The sequence below is a fragment of the Hevea brasiliensis genome, chromosome 14, assembly GCF_030052815.1.
Source record: "Hevea brasiliensis isolate MT/VB/25A 57/8 chromosome 14, ASM3005281v1, whole genome shotgun sequence".
NCBI lineage: Eukaryota > Viridiplantae > Streptophyta > Magnoliopsida > Malpighiales > Euphorbiaceae > Hevea > Hevea brasiliensis.
In genome coordinates this window covers 16,387,256-16,401,051 of record NC_079506.1, presented here as the reverse complement: position 1 = coordinate 16,401,051, position 13,796 = coordinate 16,387,256, and the positions used below count along the sequence as shown (strand labels likewise).

At 36.2% G+C, this 13,796-nt stretch overlaps 1 non-coding gene across 1 annotated transcript; it reads right to left on the bottom strand.

Moving 5' to 3' along the window:
* Positions 1 to 8,934: 8,934 nt before the first annotated feature.
* Positions 8,935 to 9,042, bottom strand: LOC131173639 (small nucleolar RNA R71). Its single transcript, XR_009143953.1, has one exon. It is a non-coding gene; the product is annotated as a small nucleolar RNA R71 (small nucleolar RNA).
* Between the last annotated feature and the right edge of the window lie 4,754 nt (positions 9,043 to 13,796).

Sequence of the window (13,796 nt, the reverse complement as noted above, 5' to 3'; positions counted from 1 at the left end):
ACAACAAATTAAGAAGAACAAGCTAAAAATTTTAAAAAATTTGGAGAATGAATAATTCAACAAGTTAGTTCATAGAAATACAACTAAACATTAATCCCAACGACACATAATATGATAAAAGTAATTGTTAATTCTGTACTTGTCTCGTAGAGGAAAATTATAAAATATTCTTATATATAAAATTAAATAAAACATCTTGTTATATTATAGAAATGTGAGTCTTTCTTAAAATAAATGTAAGAGAATAAGTGTCACACCTTACCCCTTTGTAAGGCATAACATAATCTCGTAGAATACCTAATTAACTACCGAACTTCACCTACCGATAATTCATTAAGTACACTACAAGGGATTTTGAAACTATTTTCTCACATTTTGGAAGTGATGAGCATTTTGGTAGGAATTAAAATCATTTATTCAAAGCTTATAAACTAGTAAAAATTTTTATTTACTTGTCCATTTTTATTTTTCCGCAAATTTTATAAAAATTTCGGCAGAGTGCCGTCTGTATTTTGAGAAAACAATTCTTCGAATACTTGAGAAAAACACTTCCAATAATTTTCCACAACTCCCAACCTCCAATTAATCTCAAATCAACACAGTTCAAATCATTCCATAATTCAACCAAAAATTTATCAACTTAAAATATTTCATAATTCCATCCACAGTGCATATAATATGAAATTCACAAATACAAATCTTAATTTACAGAAGGAAATCCAAAAATAATATTATTACAATTTATTATACAATTGCTCAACTTTACATTGATACATAAAATATTTCAATATTTACATCAAAATTAACTACAAGGGTATAAAACAATACCCGTACAAAAATATCAGTGTAGTCCTCAATATCAGTAGCAGCTCACTCTGCTGCTTTCTCCTTGCTCTTATCTGCGACAGCAAAATAAGCTATCGCTGAGTATAAAAATACTCAGTGGTGCACAATAAAAATTTTAAATACAATACATAAATCATTCATTAACAAAACACAATTTAAATATTTCTCAAACACATTTCACAAATTATCAAAACTCATAATAACACAATTTGATCAAATAATTTAATAAACACAGTGTTGCCAAATCATACACAACTTAAGCAATGACACAAAATTTCCGATCAATGCCGTGTTGTACACCACGACAAAGCAATCTACAACCCCACTAATCGAAATCAACGAGGGAGGTGGCTAGCTAGCTAATGAGTACTCATCCGATCTACAACCTCAATTGGTAAACAAGAGAGGGAGGAAAATAATCGATCTCACCCCATAAATGGAGGAGGAGTAATGTGATACTGTCATGCTAAGTGTGAATACAAAATCAATTCAAAACAATTTATTCAAATAATTCATGAGAAATCCAATAAATTTCCAAGGTCATAGTTTCATTCACAAGGTGGCAACACAATTTATGATTAACATCAAATTTTCATAAATTATACTAAATCAATTTTTCAATGACAAAATACTCAAATAAGGTTTATTGTGCACAAACCTGACGTGAGTCGCCTCTAGGCCTTGACTCAGTCTTTTAGACCTTCCAAGTCTTTTTCAGCTGAAACACACAGTTTCACAGTGTTTCAGTACCATAAGTTAGCATAAATCCAAAAATAAATTCAAATTCACTTTTATCTAGTTTATATTCGCTAAACTTGACGTTCCTTAAAATTTGTATTTCGGGGTTACTATTCACTACACTATTTAAGTCAATTTGTTGATTTTCTAAGGCTTAATAGGTATGGGAACTCCAACTTCACCCATATACCACATTTTGGTCACCAAACTTGTTGGTTTTGGTCATTTTCTCAAAACTTAACTCTTTTAGGCAAATTTGTCAATTTTCATTTTTGGAGTCCTAAGTTGCACTATTCCATTGGTCATTTTTCTGTTAGAATTTGGCAAAACTTCCTTCATAGAAAATGTTTCCTATTATCTTAAGTTTATTCTTCTTTTTGAATCACTCCAATTGGAGTTTTGTAGCTCAAGTTATACTCAAATTACGTTACTGTTCATGCTGCAGATTTTTGTTCTGGCAGATTTATTGATCCAACTTCGTTCAGCAATTTGATCAAGTTAAGTCCATAATTTGGTCTATCTTTCTTCATATGAAATGTTCTACTATGCCTTAGGTTTCCATCGGTTCAAGAATCACCTAAATCGGAGTTTTCTAGAGAGAGTTATAGCCATTGAAACTTTACTGTTCATATGATAAATCTGTAGTCAGCAGATTCAGTGATCCAACTTTGCTCAGTAATTTGATTGGATTAATGGCATAATTTGGGTTGGTGTTCTTCATGAAAGTTTTAGGTCTATATCTCATCTAACCATTAGTAAAATTTCAGGTCATTTAGACCTGCCTAGCTCGAGTTATAGCCAAATGAACAAATACTATTCATTTAGTCAGTTTGTACAGGGCAGCCTGCAATTTTCTAACTTTGGTTAATTTGTTCACTAGGTTTTGGTCACTTTTTGGGCATGCTTCGTAAATGAAAATTGTGTCATTTAGTGTCTATTTTCATTATCAATTGGTCTCATACCAATTGGACTTGTAAAATTTCATTTTTAGTCCCTCAAAGGTAATTTGGTCATGCTGCCAGCAACATGACCATACTCAATCCGAATTTGGCTTTAACTCCAACCATTCCAACACACTTCATTTGGTCACAATTGACCATTTCTCACTTCACATTAGGTCAAAGACATCATTCACCCATTTCTCCACATTTTTGCCTCTAAACCCTGGGTGTCCAAAACCCTAACTCACTAAATTATTGCATTTAACCCATTCAATGCATTTAATCATAATTATTCAACACAATTAAGCTCACATACACTTTCAAATCTATCAAATTCATGCATACATACATCAAAACCCTAGTTGGCCAAAATTCAACTTTGTCCTTCACAATTATTTTCTTTTGAATTTAAGTTAAAATCTAAGTTAAATTAACTCAAAACATATATTTTAAACTAAAAATTTCAATTTAAATTCTTACCTCACTTGAGCTTTCCAATCTTCTTAATTCCCTAATTTTCTCTAATGTCTTTCTTCTACACTTCTTTTCAATACTCAAAATCAAGGTTTAACTTGAGGAACTAGGAAATTTATGGTGAAATTTAGGGTTTTGAAAGCTTAAATTTAAGCTCTCATGGAGGAACTTAGGGAGAGAAATGAGAGAAGTGAGTGTTCATGGCAAACATGGAGAAGATGATAGAAAAATAGCTTTTTAATTTTGTTTTTATGTATAATTATCCTTCTTTTTGACTTAGTCAAAATTTCAAGTAATTAGAATTTAATTATGAGGTCATGTGTGATGTCACACACATGATGTCATAAGGCAATTTTCTTTTCTTTTTATCTTTTTCCTTTATTTTTCAATGGTTCTTTAATTTAATTTGCTATTCCAAAATTTTCATTTCTCTGATTTTATTTGACAGTTAAGTCAGGAGTCAGCTCTCGGGGTCAATTGACCAAATTGCCCCTCGCCGGTTCAACCCGGTTTGCAAATAATTCAATATTTCTTTCGGCTCCCTGACCTAATTATGTGACTGGCTTAACAGTTCTTTTTCGTGATTTTCTCTTTTTCACTGTGTTCATAATGGTCCTAAGGATCACAGCGTCACATTTTACGATTCGAAATTTGAGTTTAAAACGACTTCGTAGTCGTTCCCGAGAAGGTCACCCATCGCTGTGACTCTCGGCTCGTTTAACTTCTTATGTTCTATTCTTCTTATTTATACTTAACTAATTGGAAATTACTAATTATTTGTATTTATGGCTTCTCTAGTTGTCTTAAGTGTGGTTCTAATCCCCTTAATTGTCCGGACCGACTCCGGTCACCGGAACAGTGAAATATACCAGGCTATGCAAATAGGGGTGTTACAATTCTCCCCCCCTTAAAATAAATTTCGTCTCGAAATTTTACTTCGTATCATCTCTGAATAGCTGTGGGTGTTGTCTCCTCATGTCCTCCTCGTTCCCAAGTAGCCTCCTGGCCCGAATGATAGTTCCACAGTACTTTTACCAACGGTATCTGTTTGTTCCGTAGCTGTTTCACCTCATAAGCCAGAATCTTTATGGGTTCTTCCTCATATGTGAGGTCTGGATTCACTTCAATTTCTTCCACTGGTAGTACATGAGATGGGTCTGATCGATACCTCCTCAACATAGACACATGGAAGACATTATGTATCTTCTCCAACTCTGGAGGTAGTGCCAAACGATATGCCAAAGGACCCACTCTTTCCAGAACCTCATATGGCCCAATGAAACGAGGACTCAGTTTCCCCTTTCTGCCGAATCTCATAATTCTCTTTCAAGGAAAAATCTTGAGGAATACTTTCTCACCCACTACATACTCAATATCCCTTCTCTTCAGATCAATGTAGGACTTTTGACGGTCTGATGCAGTCTTAAGTTGATCTCTGATCACCCTGATCTTCTCTTCAGTCTGCTGAATAATTTCGGGTCCAATCATCTTTCTTTCACCCACGTCATCCCAACACAACGGGGTTTTACATTTTCTGCCATACAAAGCTTCATATGGAGGCATCCCAATGCTTGATTGGTAGCTGTTGTTGTAAGCGAACTCAATCAAAGGCAAGTGTGTATCCCAACTGCCCTCAAACTTAATCACACAAGCCCGTAGCATGTCCTCCAAGATCTGAATTATCCTCTCAGATTGGCCATCTATCTGTGGGTGGAATGCAGTACTGAAGTTCAATCTAGTTCCTAGGGCTCTCTGAAGACTACCCCAGAATCTAGAAGTGAACCTATGATCTCTGTCTGATACAGTGGATACTGGCACTCCATGAAGTCTCACAATCTCATCAATGTACAACCTGGCCAATCTGTCTAAACTGTAATCCATTCGGACTGGCAGAAAATGAGTAGACTTAGTCAGTCTGTCGACAATGACCCATACTGCATCATGACTCTTCTGTGTTTTTGGAAGTCCCATCACAAAATCCATTATTATTCTCTCCCATTTCCATTCTGGTACTGGTAGTGGATGTAACAACCCGGTGGGTACTTGATGCTCTGCCTTTACTTGCTGACAAGTTAGGCATTTAGAAACAAACTCTGCCACATCTCTTTTCATACCCATCCACCAGTAATGCTCCTTTAGCCCTCTATATATTTTTGTACCACCAGGGTGCATGGCAAAAGGAGACTCATGTGCTTTTTTCAAAATGATCTGCCTCAAATCAACATCATTAGGAACACACATTCTGCCCTGGTGTAGCAATAGACCATCATCTCTTATTGAGAATTCTGGTTTCTTGCCCTGCTGGACTTCTTCCAATAGTCTCTGATACTTCTGATCATTCTGAGCAGCCATTCTAATTTGATCAATCAATACTAGCTGTACATGCCATGCAACTGCTGTCTACCTCTCATCATTAATCTCTAAACTGGCATGTAATGATCTTAACTCATGTACCATAGACAAAGGAGTAACCTGTAGACTTGCCATAGTCTTGCAACTTAAGGCGTCAGCCACAACATTAGCTTTCCCTGGCTGATAGTTTATCAGATAATCATAGTCTTTTATCAACTCTAACCATCTCCTCTATCTCAAATTCAACTCTTTCTGGGTGCCCAAATACTTCAAACTCTTATGATCTGTGTAGATGTAACACTTTTCCCCATACAAATAGTGTCTCCAGATCTTAAGAGCAAACACAATGGCTGCAAGCTTCAAATCATGTGTCGGATAATTCCTCTCGTGCGGTTTCAGCTGGCGTGATGCATAGGCAATGACATTCCGATCTTGCATCAACACACAACCTAACCCATTGTGAAAAGCATCACTATAAACTGTATATTCTTTATCCGGTGTAGGTAAAGTCAGGACTGGAGCCTCAGTCAAACATCTCTTCAATTCATCAAAACTCTGTTGGCATTTATCCGTCCACTGAAATTTCACATCTTTTCTAAGCAGCTTGGTCAATGGAGATGCCAACATGGAGAATCCCTTCACAAATCGACGGTAGTATCCAGCTAACCCCAGAAAACTGCGAATCTCTGTGATATTTCTGGGTGGCTTCCAATTAAGGATAGCTTCAATTTTACTTGGATCTACCTTGATGCCCTCTTCTGATACTACATGCCCCAAAAAGGATATCTCCTTCAACCAAAATTCACATTTCGACAATTTGGCGTATAGCTGTTTCTCCCTCAAAATCTGTAGTATAATCCGCAGATGTCTATCATGCTCTTCTGCATTCCTCGAATAAACCAATATATCATCTATAAATACCATAACAAACTGATCGAGGTATGGTCTGAAGATATTGTTCATCAGATCCATAAAAGCAGCCGGAGCATTAGTTAACCCGAATGGCATGACCAAGAACTCATAATGGCCATAGCGGGTTCTAAAGGCAGTTTTAGAAATACTCTGCTCTTGTACTTTCAACTGATAATAACCTGATCTCAGGTTAATTTTGGAGAACATAGCTGCACCCCTCATCTGATCAAACAAGTCATCAATGCGGGGCAATGGGTATCTGTTCTTTATTGTCACCTTATTCAACTGTCGATAGTCAATGCATAACTGGAGAGTGTGATGCATACATTTTGCATAATCATTGAGGTTTAATTTCATAGCCATTTTATTTGATTATTAGTCATTTTTAGCTAATTTCATTAGTTAATTAGTTAGTTTTTCATAATTGTCGATTTTGGATTAATTTGTAATTTTTACTTTGTTTTGTAGGAAAAATGGTGTTTTTGAAGGACTGAAGAGAATTTTGCCATTGAGGAGTGTCTTCTACAGCCAAAGATGTCAAAAACAAGTTTTCAAGCTGAAATATGCATTGACCAAATTGTGCATAACTTGCCGCATAAGCTATGCAGATTTGCATAAGGAGAAAGATCACTGTTCCAGAACCAGCCGAAGTGTGCATAAGGAGACAGCATAGCTTATGCACATTCCCGCCTCCCTTATGCACCTTCACAGAATTGTGCATAACCTATGCACCAAGTCATGCAGTTTTGCATAAGTGGCCCAGAACCAGCCGAAAACTGCATAAGGGACTGCATAACTTATGCAGTCCACTTATGCAGTCCCATGAAGAGTTCATTAATGAGCTGGCAGGAGATTCCCTCAAATAATTCCTCCTAGAACATACCATTTTAGGGCTCCATGTCAGAAAAATGCTATAAATAGTCCCATTTTCTCATTTTAGAGGGGAGGCAAGGAGAAAAGAAGAAGAGGAGAAGAGAGGCAGAATTTGAGGAGTCATTTTCACCTTCCACACCATTTTTAACCAAGATTTGCAGATTTCTTCCTTCCTTTACATTTTTCTACATTTCTAGTGTTTAATTTCTTACTTCTTAGCTTAGATTAAAGCTTTATTTCCATTTAAACTCATCATATCTTGTAAGCATTATGGATAGTGAGTAGTTTACTTTTGATTCTGGAGTAAGGGATGTAATATTTTAGTTATTTTTGTGGATTTGAACTGGGTTAGTCCCAATTTAATGAATTTATGAGGTTTAATCCATTTCTTGTGTGCTTATTCACATGCTTAATGAAGGGCCCCATTAAGTTATGTTCTTAATCCTTGGTTGAAGCACCGAAAGGAGAAAACCAAGTGATAGTTAATCAAGAAATTGGACTTAATTAACTTAGATCTAGAAATAGACTAAGGGTTAAGAGGGTTTTAATAGATTGATTAAAGAACCTAATGGGTCTTGGTTAATTTTAACTCCACGAAAGTAGGATTAAGTTAATTAAGGCACTCTTTGTCTCACTCGAAAGAGTTTTCAAAGGATTTTAGAATTAATCTCCTTTAAACCCATAAATTTCATGGATTGGGCTAGCTAGGGAAAATCCCAAAATAGCTTGAATATGAAATCCCGAACTCCGGAATCGCCTTTTTACCATTGTTAATTTCTAATCGAATTTAATCATTTGCCATTTTAAATATTGCCATATTTGAACTTGCTTATTTCAATTTGATGCAAATCTTAGTTTAATTAATACATTGTTGAATAGAATATTAAATTTGCACATTTAGATTTCATACTCCATTACCCATTAATTCATTATTTTAATTTCATAAATACTTCAATTTAGTCAACTTTTATATCAAAAATTCAATCATTAACACAACTCCTCGTGGGATCGATATTTTTCTATACTACTTGTATGACCAGTGCACTTGCGGTTGGGACGCATCAAGTTTTTGGCGCCGTTGCCGGGGAGTTGTTTGCTTAAGATTGAATTCTTGATTATTTTAGTTGTTTTTTTAGTTTTATCTCTGTTATCTTTTCATTTTGTGTTTGTTTGTTCTTTTTCAGGTACTCTTAATCTTTTATGAGAAGAGCTAGAAGCACAAGTGATACATCCTTATTATTCAACCACAAATTGAGAAATTTTGTAAGGCCAACAAGAAAGAAACCAGAAAAAGAAAAGAAGCCTTGATAGAAACTGAATTAGAAGCAGACATGGCTGATGAAAGAATTAGAATTGGTGTTGGTAATGCTGGAAATGGTCAAAATAATGAAAATGCAGCCCATGGTGAAGAAGTTGTTAATGCTAACGTGCCTAGGGGAAGTATGATGGATCATGCTTTTCCACGTTTTGATGACTTGAGAGAGAGCATAGCAAGACCAAGGATTGATGCAAATAGTTACAAGATGGATTTTGGAGTCCTTCAAATGATTCAGAATTCTCAATTTGGGGGTCATCCTTCTGAAAATCCACACACACATTTGAAGAAGTTTGCTATGATTTGTGACATGCAAAAACAACCTGGAGTATCTGATGATGCAGCAAGGCTAAAATTGTTTCCATTTTCTTTGAAAGATAGAGCATTGGATTGGCTTGATTCTTTACCTCACAACTCAATTACAAATTGGGAGCAGCTCACTGATGTATTTCTTGCCCAATACTTTCCACCTGGAAAAACTCAAGAGTTGAGGAATCAAATGATTGCTTTTAGACCAAGAGAAGATGAGACTCTTTATGAGTCATGGATGAGATGGAAGGAGTTGGAGAGACAATGTCCACATCATGCCATTCCTAAATGGATGATAAACCAGAATTTTTACACAAATGTCACTCCTGCTATCAGAGGAATCATTGATGCTCAAACTGGAGGGGAATTCATCATTAAGCATGAAGATGAAGCTTATGAGTTATTAGAGAAAATAGCAAAGCAGTCATCTATGGAGTAGTCCAAGAGGGTCAACTCCAACTCAAAAAAGGCAAGTTGCTGGAATGTATGAGCTTGATCCATTCAACATGATCAATGCCAAATTTGATGCACTCACTAATGTCCTTGCTAAGAAAATGGAGGATTTAGGTATGCTAATCAGTTCATCATCATGCTCTGAAAGTTCTCAACAAGTTACTTATGCAGAAGGAACAATGAGCTGTGGAGTAGATTATCCTTCATATGCTTGGAGGAATCATCCCAATTTTTCATGGGAGAATCAGCAAAATCAAGCTTCAACTCAGAACTTTCCATCACAACAACAAGAGCATCAATACCAACAACCTAGGCAACCACCACCTAGTTTTCAAAGAAAAGAATGCAAATCTGCACCTTTACCAAGACAAAGAAGAACAAAGTTCCACCACGAGGCTTTATTACAACAAATTCTTGCTAATCAAATTAAGCGTGATGAAGAGTTGAGAGAGATGAAAGCAAGGCTGGAACAAATGCAAACACACAATAGGATCTGGAAAATCAGATTGCACAACAAGCATGCTCATCAAGTACCAATTCTATGGGAAACTTCCTAGTCAAACAGAAAATCCAAGGAGCAATGTCATGCCATCACCGAGGAGTAGTAAAATAGTGCATAATGAGAAGAGTGAAAAAGTTGAAAAGAGAGAAAATGAGGAAGATTTTGAGGAGATGAAAAACAAAAGAGTGAAAAAGGGAGTGCAAGAAAAGGTAAAGAGGAGGTTGGAGAGAAAGAAGAGAAATATATACCTCCAGAGCCTTACAAGCCACAGCTTCCCTTTCCACAGAGATTTCAAAAAGCCAAGCTTGATAAGCAATTTGGGAAGTTCTTAGAGGTTTTGAAGAAGCTATATATAAATGTGCCTTTTATCGATGCTCTTTCCCAAATGCCTTCTTATGCTAAGTTTTGAAAGAAATTCTCTCAAACAAAAGAAGACTTGAAGATTATGAGATCAGAGCCTTAATCGAGGAATGCAGTGCTATACTCCAAAGGAAACTTCCTCCAAAGCTCAAGGATCCAGGGAGTTTTTCAATTCCATGCCATATTGGGGAATCATGTTCTATAAAAGCTTTATGTGATTTAGGGGCTAGTGTAAGCCTTATGCCCCTCTCCATCTATGAGAAGCTTAACATGGGAGATCTTAAGCCAACCCACATTTCTCTTCAGTTGGCAGACAGATCAATTAAATATCCAGAAGGGATCTTGGAAAATATACCACTGAAGGTTGGAAAATTTTACATCCCGATTGACTTTGTCATTTTGGACATGGAAGAGGATTCTCATATGCCAATCATTTTGGGAGGCCTTTCACGGCTACACCGTGCTTTGATTGACGTGAAAGGTGAAAGGCTTACTCTTAGAGTCGGAGAGGATCAGTTAGTATTCAATATTGGCAATGATAAGAAGAAGCAACATGAAGATGTAGACTCTTGTTTGAGAATTGATATAGTTGATGAGTTAGTAAAAGAGCACTTTAGAAAGAGCTATCCGAAGGCTTCTCTTGAAAGTTGTCTTATCCATGAAGGGAGTATCAATGATGAAAATCCAAAAGATGCTGCATTTGCACAAGATTTGAATAGTAATCCACCTTGTCCTATGGCACCAATCTTTCAAGTTGAGGAAGTGGAGAAAAGTGAAGTAAAGCAACCATCTCTCAAAGAAAAGATGCACCAAAGGTTGTCAAGAAAGAAATGGTCGGATTTTTAGACAAAGCAACAAGGATCTTCTCATGTGATGGAAAGAAAATGAAGTATAGATTCATTGAAGCACCTATTGGAAACAGAGGCAACAAATTCCAATTTCAGCCACCATGAAACATGAAAAGAGTCTAGCTAAGGACTATAAATTAGCGCTCTTGGGAGGCATCCCAAGTCCTTTTATTTTGCTTTTGTTGATTTACTTTCATTTTCATTAATTTTGTTTTTATCTTAAATTTCCTCAAATTCAATTTTTGACATTATTAAATCTTGTCCCTTGTAGATGTATATCAATGAAGAAAGGCTGGTGAACTATTGGGAGCTGCAATCTGGTTATTGCAGAGGAAAAATGCAATCTGCGAGAAAGGAAAAGTCTGCAGCAGATAGATTCTGTCCTTGAGCCGCAACTGGTTTATGCAGAGAGGAAGAAGAAATTCTGCAGCAAAGAGGGTGTTTGCAGCAGATGGCTTGTGTTTTTGGTGAGGTTGGGTGTGAGACTTTTAAGTATGTGTGATTTTAATCTTAATATGGTGGTAAGTGAGTCATTTTTGCAGTTTTGAGCTTCTTTGGGTTGTAGGATTCAAGGTAAAAATGCTGCATTTTCTTGGCAAAACTTGGAGACTTCATTTCATCATTTGTGGTTAGATGCAACTTCATGCAAATTTTATGGAGTTTTATGTGCTAAATGTTGATTTGCAGAATTTGTCTTAAAATGGCATAGTTCTCAAAGGTCTTTTATGTAGGATCCATTTTTACGTGCTTGTGTGATGCCTTTTTGATATACTTTGTATATATTGATGTGTTTTTGGTGAAACTTCTCATGGTTTATGCTTCATGGAATTATATTTCCTCATTCTAGGGTATTTTTCACACTTGCAATCCATGTTCTATTGCATTCTTGATCTTGCTAACTTGTGCATAAGCAACTGCATAGCTTATGCAATCCTGCATAACCACAATTCTTGCCATTTTCCACCTTTATTGCAAGTGCATAAGGAGAGTGCATAGCTTATGCACTTCTGCATAACCTCATTTTGTCAAATTTCATATCTGTCAAAACTTGCATAAGGTGAGTGCATGACTTATGCACATTTGCACAACTTCAAATTCTGCATTTTCTCTCTCTGAAAAGCGCATAAGCGAGTGCATAACCTATGCATACGCATAACCAAAAACTCAATTTCCAGTCGCGAGGTGCATAAGCAGAGTGCATAACTTATGCACTTCTGCATGACCAGAAACCCAGAAAAATCAAACTTGCCAAGGGGTGCATAAGGAAGGTGCATAAGTTATGCACTTCCGCATAACCAAGAACTCCAAAAATTCAAACTTGCCGATGGGTGCATAAGCAGAGTGCATAACCTATGCACATCTGCATGACCACCAACCCAAAATTCCAATTCTGCCGAGGGGTGCATAAGCAGAGTGCATAACTTATGCACTTCTGCATGACCAGAAACCCAGAAAAATCAAACTTGCCGAGGGGTGCATAAGCAGAGTGCATAACCTATGCATATCTGCATGACCACCAACCCAAAATTCCAAAAATTGCCGAACAGTGCATGAGCAGAGTGCATAACCTATGCACTTCTGCATGACCCGATTTTCTGAACAACCACTTCTGCCGAGAGATGCATAAGGGGAGTGCATAACTTATGCACTCCCGCATGACTTCGCTCCTCAAAATTTCAAGGGTCACCGAAACTTGCATAAGGAGAGTGCATAACTTATGCACTTCCGCATGACCAAAAAAAAAAAAAAAAAAAAAAAATTTGCAAATATTTTACATAGCCTATGCAACCCTTATTGCCACTCATGCGATCGCACGGCTTATGAACCATACTTATGCACATATTTTGGACAGACTTTACTCCGCATAACCTCTGACCTCTTATGCATCACCATTATTCCTTGAATTCTCATCCTCTATACTGTAACTCTTACCATTTGCTCTTAAATTTCACAATAAATATAAATTTCTCTTTACTTTGAATTTTGATAATGCACTACTTGAGACATTGAGGACAATGTCTAATTTTGAGTTTGGGGGTGCACATTCATTTTGATTTTTGCTTCATTTTTTTTTTTTTTTTACATTTTGAGTATAGGAACATCTCATCCCATTTCATTTACATATATTGTAAATATTTTACATATACATCCATACATACATATACATAACACATTTACACACACATTATACATCACTTAGAAATTATACACTTTGCACACAAATAGACTTCTTCCATTTAGTTAATGGTTTGCTCATTTTTAGGAATCATGCATCATGCATTAAAATCTTTTGCCAAATCCCTTGAGTATTGAAAAGTTGCCTATGAGAGTGATTTGACTTACCTTTAGTTGGGTTTGTGGATTGAAAGTTTCCTAAGAGGTGCAAAGTTTTGAAGTGTCTATCCCTTGCCTATATCTTCTTAGCCAAAAAGCCACCCAACTAGTCCTTTAGAGATTGGAGTGTTTAGAGGGAGTTATTGGATATAAGGTAGTCAAATGATGTCTCACCAATCCTAGAACAAATTTTCTAAACCTTTCAAGGCGAAATATCAGCTTATACTTGAAAAGAGAGATGATTAGGCATTCTTTGATTTAAACCTTCTCATTTTAAACCTTTGGCCCTTTTTCCTAATTAAAATTGACCTTTGAAAACCCCTTTGAGCCTTTTTATCCCTAATTTTTCTTGAAATCCTTATTGCTACCTAGCCAATGAACCAAACACTCCAACCCTTTTCATGAGAATAATATTGAATATTAGGTACACTTTCTAAAAAATAAAAATAAAAAAAAAGAAAAAATATACAAAAAAAATGGAGAAGAAGAGCTTGTCATCTAGTAAAAGTGATAGAATATGTGCATTTAACTATTGCCAT